This window comes from Scyliorhinus torazame, chromosome 20 (assembly GCF_047496885.1).
Source record: "Scyliorhinus torazame isolate Kashiwa2021f chromosome 20, sScyTor2.1, whole genome shotgun sequence".
Lineage (NCBI taxonomy): Eukaryota > Metazoa > Chordata > Chondrichthyes > Carcharhiniformes > Scyliorhinidae > Scyliorhinus > Scyliorhinus torazame.
Genome location: NC_092726.1, coordinates 66,032,770 through 66,040,878, shown reverse-complemented (window position 1 = coordinate 66,040,878; position 8,109 = coordinate 66,032,770).

Sequence of the window (8,109 nt, the reverse complement as noted above, 5' to 3'; positions counted from 1 at the left end):
CTCACTCCCGGTTATCTGCTATTCTATATATAGACCACCCCGAACTCCTCGATTAGATTCCAGTCTGTAACTCACTCCCGGGTATCTGCTATTCTATATATAAACAACCCGAACCCCTCGATTAGATTCCAGTCTGTAACTCACACCCGGGTGTCTGTTATTCTATATATAAACCATACTGAAACCCTCGATTAGATTCCGGTCTGTAACTCACTCCCGGGTATCTGTTAGTCTATATATAAACCACCCCGAAGCCCCTGATTAGATTCCAGTCTGTAACTCACTCCCGGGTATTTGTTATTCTAAATATGTTTTTTTTTTAAAATATTTTTATTCTACTCCTTTTTCATATTTTTGCACATGTGTACATTACTTTTCACTTTATACTAATACATGTGACAGTAATAAATCGAACCAAATAAAAAAAAATCATATTCTCCCCGCAAGTTTACACCCACCAACATTAAACAATAATCAGTAACGAATGTAATATCAATCTCCATGTCAATAACAATCCCATCCTCCCACCAAACCCCCAAACATTAGCCCGCATGTTCACATAAACAAATGACAAAAAGGAACCAGGGATCACCCATAGTCAACCTTAATACACACCGCCCCCTCCCCCCAACCATCCCACCCATCCCCCCAACTAATATTCGATGTTATCCAGTCCTTGAAAGTGCATAATGAATAATGCGCATGAATTGTAGAACCCCTCCATCCTTCCCCTCAGTTCAAATTTAACCTTATCAAGAGTCAAGAATTCCAACAGATCCCCCACCATGCCAGGACACAGGGTGGAGAGGTTGCTCTCCAACCTATCAGGATCCACTTTCGGGCGATCAACGAGGCGAAGGCAACAAAATATGCCCCCGCACCCGTTTCCAACCCCTTCCATCCGAAATATGGCCTCCCGGGGACCCGGGTCCAGTTTCACGTGCACCACTTTAGAGGTTACCCTAAAAACCTCCTTCCAGTAATCCTCCAGCTTTGGACAGGACCAGAACATATGAATTGATTTGCGGGTCCCCCACGCAACGTTCACACACATCTTCTGCCCCCCTCAAAGAATCGGCTCAACCTCGCACTTGCGAGGTGTGCTCTTTATACCACCTTCAGCTGTATCAGCCCCAACTTCGCGCACGAGGTCGAGGCGTTCACTCTCCGGAGCACCTCACACCAGAATCCCTCCTCCATACCCTCTCCCAACTCTTCCTCCCACTTTGCTTTGATCCCTTCCAGTGGTGCCTTCTCCACTTCCAAAGCAGCTCCGTAAACCGCCGATACTACCCCCTTCTCCAGTCCCTCTGTCGTCAGCACCTCCTCCAGCAATGTGGAGGCCTTCTCCACCGGGAAGCTCTGCACCTCCTTTCTGGCAAAGTCTCGAACCTGCATGTACCTATGCAGTTCCCCCTGCTCCAGCCCATACTTCGCATCCAGCTCCTTCAATCCTGCAAATCGACCCCTGAGAAACAAATCTTTTAGTGCCTTAATCCGCTTCTCCTCCCATTTCCGAAAATGTCCATGCCACTTCCCTGGCTCCAATCGGTTGTTCCCCGAAGCGGCATTTCCCTTGACATTTCCCCAAACCCGAACTGTTGGCGAAACTGCCTCCAAATTCTCAATGAAGCGATGATTACTGAGTACTTCCCGGGGCTATCGGAATGCTTGCCCATTCAATCCCGACCCCCTGCACAAACTCTCCTCCATTCTGACGCATTGGGAATCAACCCCTCAGACCCAGCTTCGTACCTTCTCCACATTCGCCGCCCATTAATAATACTTCAGGTTCGGAAGACCCAAACCCCCTGCCTGCCTTCCCCTCTGTAGCAACACCTTTCTAACTCTGGCGCGTGTGATTCAGACATTCCCCTCTCGGTGGAGATTGGTAAAGGTGTGTGTGTGATTCAGACATTCGTCACTAGGCGGAGGTTGGTAAAGGTGTGTGTGTGATTCAGACATTCCCCACTAGATGGAGATTGGTAAAGGTGTGTGTGTGATTCAGACATTCCTCACTAGGTGGAGTTTGGTAAAGGTGTGTGTGTGTGATTCAGACATTCCACACCAGGTGGAGATTGGTAAAGGTGTGTGTGATTCAGACATTCCCCGCTAGGTGGAGATTGGTAAAGGTGTGTGTGTGATTCAGACATTCCTCACTCGGTGGAGATTGGTGAAGTTGTGTGTGTGATTCAGACATTCCCCACTAGATGGAGATTGGTAATGGTGTGTGTGTGATTCAGACATACACCACTAGGTGGAGATTAGTAAAGGTGTGTGTGTGATTCAGACATTCCCCACTAGGTGGAGATTGGTAATGGTGTGTGTGTGATTCAGACATACCCCACTAGGTGGAGATTGGTAAAGGTGTGTGTGTGATTCAGACATTCCCCAATAGGTGGAGATTGGTAAAGGTGTGTGTGTGATTCAGACATTCCTCACTCGGTGGAGATTGGTAAAGGTGTGTGTGTGATTCAGACAGTCTCAACTAGGTGGAGGTTGGTAAATGTGTGTGTGTGTGAGTCAGACATTCCCCACTAGGTGGGGATTGGTAAAGGTGTGTGTGATTCAGATATTCCCCACTAGGTGGAGATTGGTAAAGGTGTGTGTGTGATTCAGACATTCCCCACTAGGTGGAGATTGGTAAAGGTGTGTGTGTGATTCAGACATTCCCAACTAGGTGGAGGTTGGTAAAGGTGTGTGTGTGTGAGTCAGACATTCCACACCAGGTGGAGATTGGTAAAGGTGTGGGTGTGAGTCAGACATTCCACACCAGGTGGAGATTGGTGAAGGTGTGTGTGATTCAGGCATTCCCCACTAGGTGGAGATTGGTAAAGGTGTGTGTGTGATTCAGACATTCCTCACTAGGTGGAGGTTGGTAAAGGTGTGTGTGTGTGAGTCAGACATTCCCCACTAGGTGTAGATTGGTAAAGGTGTGGGTGTGAGTCAAACATTCCCCACTAGGTGGAGATTGGTAAAGGTGTGTGTGTGATTCAGACATTCCACACTACGTGGAGATTGGTAAAAGTGTGTGGGTGAGTCAGACATTCCACACTAGGTGGAGATTGGTAAAGGTGTGTGTGTGATTCAGACATTCCTCACTAGGTGGAGATTGGTAAAGGTGTGTGTGTGATTCAGACATTCCCCACTAGGTGGAGATTGGTAAAGGTGTGTGTGTGAGTCAGACATTCCCCACTAGGTGTAGATTGGTAAAGGTGTGGGTGTGAGTCAAACATTCCCCACTAGGTGGAGATTGGTAAAGATGTGTGTGTGATTCAGACATTCCACACTAGGTGGAGATTGGTAAAAGTGTGGGTGTGAGTCAGACATTCCACACTAGGTGGAGATTGGTGAAGGTGTGTGTGTGAGTCAGACATTCCACACTAGGTGGGGATTGGTAAAGGTGTGTGTGATTCAGACATTCCCCACTAGGTGGAGATTGGTAAAGGTGTGTGTGTGATTCAGACATTCCCCACTAGGTGGAGATTGGTAAAGGTGTGTGTGTGATTCAGACATTCCCAACTAGGTGGAGGTTGGTAAAGGTGTGTGTGTGAGTCAGACATTCCACACCAGGTGGAGATTGGTAAAGGTGTGGGTGTGCGTCAGACATTCCACAACAGGTGGAGATTGGTGAAGGTGTGTGTGATTCAGGCATTCCCCACTAGGTGGAGATTGGTAAAGGTGTTTGTGTGATTCAGACATTCCTCACTAGGTGGAGGTTGGTAAAGGTGTGTGTGTGTGAGTCAGACATTCCCCACTAGGTGTAGATTGGTAAAGGTGTGGGTGTGAGTCAAACATTCCCCACTAGGTGGAGATTGGTAAAGGTGTGTTTGTGATTCAGACATTCCACACTAGGTGGAGATTGGTAAAAGTGTGGGTGTGAGTCAGACATTCCACACTAGGTGGAGATTGGTGAAGGTGTGTGTGTGAGTCAGACATTCCCAACTAGGTGGAGGTTGGTAAAGGTGTGTGTGTGAGTCAGACATTCCCCACTAGGTGGAGATTGGTAAAGGTGTGTCTGTGATTCAGACATTCCCCACTCGGTGGAGATTGGTAAAGGTATGTGTGATTCAGACATTCCCAACTAGGTGGAGGTTGGTAAAGGTGTGTGTGTGTGAGTCAGACATTCCACACCAGGTGGAGATTGGTAAAGGTGTGTGTGATTTAGACATTCCACACTAGGTGGAGATTGGTGAAGGTGTGTGTGTGAGTCAGACATTCCACACCAGGTGGAGATTGGTCAAGGTGTGTGTGTGAGTCAGACATTCCACACTAGGTGGAGATTGGTGAAGGTGTATGTGTGATTCAGGCATTCCACACCAGAGGGCCTCTCTCTCTGTGCCTCTGCAGAGCTGCTTGTTAGAGGCAGAAAAATGCAGCATTTGATCTTCTGAATCTCTTGCCACCGAGTTGTTTATGATTCTGAAATGTGTAAAGGTTTCTGCCGGTAATGTCTGTGGACAGACGAAACATTTAACCCAGACACACACTCGCCCCCACACACAACAAATAGGTCAGCTTGCAAATGTTAGCTCCATTTGTAAAAGCAATGAGAACTTTTGGAAGAAATTGATTCAAATTAAAGTCAGCTTTAATGTAATAGTAATCAGCAACTGTGAGTAAGGTACGTGAGCGTGTGTGTGTGTGAGGCTGTGTGAGAGCTTGTGTGTGAAGATTTATGTGAGTGTGCGTAAGTGAGTGTGTGAGAGCTTGTGTCCATCTGCGTATTTAAGGATATGACTGCATGTGTGTGTGAAAATGTATGTATCTGGTCAGCATGTCAGTGCGCGTGAGCATATGTATGTGTATGTGAATGCTTGTGTGTGGCTGTGTGTGTGTGTGATTATGTTTGTGTGACTGTATGGCGATGAAGATCTGTGAGTGTGTGTGATATTCTAACCATAGCCAGCAGCAAAGAGGGATGGATTATAAAATGCTGTCCCTGTCCCAAACAGACGGGCCTGCAGCCTGTGGAGAAATGAATAATAAAAAGCAGCCTGATGTGGAGATGCCGGTTTTTGACTGGCCTCGGTTCAGTGAGAAGTCCAACACCAGGTTAAAGTCCAACAGGTTTGTTTTGATTCGCAAGCTTTCGGAGCACTGCTCCTTCCTCAGGTGAATGAAGAGGTGTTGTAAGACTTCTTACAATAAAAAGCAGGTTAAAGTCCTGTCTCCTGCCGCCGTGTCTGTTGAGTGTATTGAGGGTGTGTGTGACCAGCCCAGCTCCTGAGCAGAGGGCTGAAGACTCTGTTTCTACTGAGTTATGTTCGCAGCAGCATGTTTAAATGGAAATGAGTGAGGATGACTCTCCCACAGGGAGATTCCAGCAGAGTGACTTTGCTGCAGTGACAGGGGTCCACACATATCCGAACTGTCAGCACACAGCGTTGGAGGCAGGAAAGTGAGGGATATAACATTTTCAAATCAAACTCCAAAGACACCAGAAGCTGAGTGGAGCTGACACTCGTTCACTCGCTGCCAAAGTCTTCGGGAGGTGGCTGCATGTTGCTGTGGATGGAGAGCTGTCAGTCTGATGGGAGAATGTTGGGTAGTAAATGCAGATTTGTTAAACGAACCAATGGGTCAGTGTATTGGAGTCCCTTGCAGTGCCACACAGACTGTACTCACATGGAGTGAACTTTCGGGGCAAGGTGATCGTCATGAAATAAAGCCTCACAGATTTCAGGGCTAAATCGCTGGTTTTGAATGCAGACCAAGGCAGGCCAGAAGCACGGTTCAATTCCCGTACCATGATCCCCGAACAGGTGCCGGAATTGGGCGACTAGGGGCTTTTCACAGTAACGTCATTTGAAGCCTACTTGTGACAATAAGCGATTTTCATTTTAATTTTTCAAATGAGTCGACTGGATTGAGTGTGACACAGGATCTGTTGTCTAGCTGAGTGTGTGGGGGGTACAGTTTATCGAGAGCTGAGCCTGGATTGCCTGTGACACAGGAGTTGTTGTGTAGCTGAGTGTGTGTGGGGTACAGTTTACAGAGAGCTGGGCCTGGATTGCCTGTGACACAGGAGTTGTTCTGCAGCTTAGTGTGTGTGGGATACAGTTTACAGATAAATGAGCTTCCTGTATCTCTCTGAGGCTACTTGCTTAAGGCACATTTGCAGCATCAGATCTCTCCCCGTTGCTCAGCAAGAATCTGAAATGTATAACGTTTTCCAGCTCTAAACTGTAGCGACTGCCTAAATGTGAATGTCCAGGCACAGACACAAAGAGACACACACAGGCACAGGGACACAAACACACACGCAGACAGACACACACACACACAGACACATTAAACAAGGAGGTCAATTTATAAACGTGTGCTCCCACTGTAAAAGCAGCAAGTGAGTTTGGAAGAAATCGATGTCTGTGGAAACTTAACATAAAGCAGCAAATCGGGATTGGCTTTACCGTATGTAGTCGAAGAGGACCAAGCTGCCTTGTTACAAAAAGCCAGTTGTAGATGGTGTTCATTGGGATCTGCATTGTGGCTGAGGTGTGGATTGGGGCAAGAGAGAGAGACACAGCCCCGGGATAATCTATCGAGCAGTAGTCGACAACACTCCAACCCCCCCCCTCCCCAACATTTTCTTAGGTTTATCTTGGTCTGGCCTATACCTGGAGGAGGTGTATTCAGTTGAGGATAACTGTGAGTTGGTTGGGTATCATTAGCGGGGAGGTGGGGATTCTTTTTGTGACTCATTGGGGCTGTTTAAAGAGTAGGAATTCATTTTCTCTCTCTTTACCATGTGGACATCGTAAGTATAAGTGTCTAAGCTCTATGTGTGAATGTGTGTGTGTGAGCATGGAGACCCAGCTCTGATATTTCACACCCCACAGTACACTCCTGACCTGGGATCTCTCTCCCCACTACCGAGGCTGAGTTGAGGGGGAATCAGGCCATGGAAATCATGTGGAAAGGTGAGTATGAAACTCCAATTTCTGTCTCTTTGATTCCTGCCTCATTCTGCTATTGACTCTGTCACTTTTCAATCCTCTCTCTCTCTTACTGCATTCCACCCAATCTCTCTCACTCCCTGTCTTTTTCCTATCTCAATCTCTGACTTTAATACCATTACGATGTACGATCTAGCTTTTCTCCACGTTGACTTTCTCACCGTCTCCATCTCTCTCTCTCTGTCTCTCTCTCTCTATCTTTCTCTCTCTGTCTTTATCTCTCTCTCTTTCTGTCTTTCTCTGTCTGTCTTTCTCTGTCACTGTCTCTCTCTCTCTGTCCTTCTTTCACTCTCTGTCTTTCTCTCTGTCCTTCTTTCTCTCTGTCTGTTCTCTCTGTCTTTTCTCTCTTTCTCTGTCTTTTCTCTCTTTCTCTCTGTTTTTTTCTCTCTTTCTCTCTAACTTTTCTCTGTTTCCCTCTGTCTTTTCTCACTGTCTTACTCTCTGTATTTCTCCCTCTTTCTCACTGTCTCTCTCTTTCTGTCTTTCTTTCTCTGTGTTTTCTCTCTCTTTTCTTTCTCTCTCTCTTGCCTCCATTCTGTCTTTTTCGTTCTGCCCCCCCCCCGGGTTCTGCCCGCCCTGCTGGTTTCTTCCCCCCCTGCTGGGTTCTGCCCCCCCTGCAGGGTTCTGCCCACCCCGCTGGGTTCTGCTCCCCATATTTCCCCCCTAATTTTATTCTCCCCCCCAATTTTATTCCCCCCAATTTTATTTCCCTCCACAATTTCATCCCCCCCCCAATTTTGTTCCCCCCCAATATTATTCCCCCCCAAAAAAAATTTTCCCCCCCCCAATATTATTCCCCCACAATGTATTGCCCCCCCACAATTTTATTCCCCCCAATTTCCCCACGCCCTGCTGAGTTCTGCCTCCCCCTGCTGGGTTCTGCCCCACCACTGCTGGGTTCTGCCGCCCCCTGCTGGGTTCTGCCCCACCACTGCTGGGTTCTGCCGCCCCCTGCTGGGTTCTGCCCCTTCCCATAATTTCCCTCCCAAATTTTTTTCTCCCCCCCAAATTTTATTTTCCCCCAAATGTGCCCCCCCCCCCCCAATTTACCCCCCCACTGCCTCAATTTTATTCCCCCCCATTTTATTCCTCGCACATTTTATTCCCCCCCCAATTTAACCCCCTCCCCAATTTTATCCCCCTCCATTTT